The following is a 1135-nucleotide window of genomic DNA, read 5'->3' as shown; positions in this document are numbered from 1 at the left end:
TTAGTTTATTTTTGTGAGTGAACAAACATAACAGTTTCTGGCGACGAGGATTATGGAAGGTCTCCGTGAGATATTAACGCCGTTGTTGCAACAGCAACAGCAGCAGTTTCAGCAGATGATGCAGCAGCAGTTTATTGCTCAGCAACAGGAATTTGCGAAACAAATCGCCAAGATTCTCAATACTCCTTCATCCGCACCTGTAGACCTGGAAACTAAAATAGATGCGTTAGCCAATTCAATCACAGAATTTATTTACGATCCGGAGAATGGTTTGACTTTCGATGCATGGTATGTACGTTACCGAGGATTATTTTCCGTTGATGCCCATGCATTGGACGACGCAGCAAAGGTCAGATTACTCCTACGTAAATTAAGCATGACAGTTCACACAAAGTATGTTAACTACATCTTGCCAAAAGAATATACAGATTTCGATTTTGCAAATACAATAAAAAATCTTACCGAAATGTTTGGGAAGAAAATATCGCGTTTTCATCAGCGATATAATTGCCTTAATGCGTCGAAATTAGATCAACATGATTTCTTAACATATGCTGGCTTGGTTAACAAACGGTGTGAAGAATTTCAAATCTCGACAACTACTGCAGATCAATTTAAATGTTTAATGTTTATTTGTGGACTACGTTCTTCATCAGATACTGACATTAGAACTAAGTTATTACACTTAATTGATATTAAGTCAGACTCGCTTACCGTTCAAGATTTAGCCGTCGAATGTCAACGAATGGTTAATCTTAAACACGATAATTCGATGGTGCAAAATCAAACCACAGACGTTGGGACGGTTGCTCTTGTGCAATCTAAAAATTTCCATAAAAAAGGGAAGTTTAAAAATGGTCAGAAGGAGCAAGGTAAATTTAACAAAAACAAAAAAAATTTATCTGACAAAAAACCTTCGACACCTTGCTGGTTTTGCGGTAACTTACATTTCTCCAAAGACTGTACTTTTAAACCACACAAGTGTCAAAAATGTAAAGTTGTCGGTCATAGAGATGGTTATTGCGCGTCCAGTAAGAAAGTTAAACCCAAGTCTGGTGATGAAAGCTCTGAAACAAGCGTCAAGACAATTCATTCAGTCAATCAGATTTTAACTGGTTCGAGTCGGAAATATATT

The sequence above is a fragment of the Pseudomyrmex gracilis genome, unplaced genomic scaffold (genome assembly GCF_002006095.1).
Source record: "Pseudomyrmex gracilis isolate BER0280 unplaced genomic scaffold, ASM200609v1 scaffold_525, whole genome shotgun sequence".
Classification (NCBI taxonomy): Eukaryota; Metazoa; Arthropoda; class Insecta; order Hymenoptera; family Formicidae; genus Pseudomyrmex; species Pseudomyrmex gracilis.
Note: the sequence above shows the minus strand (reverse complement) of the source record.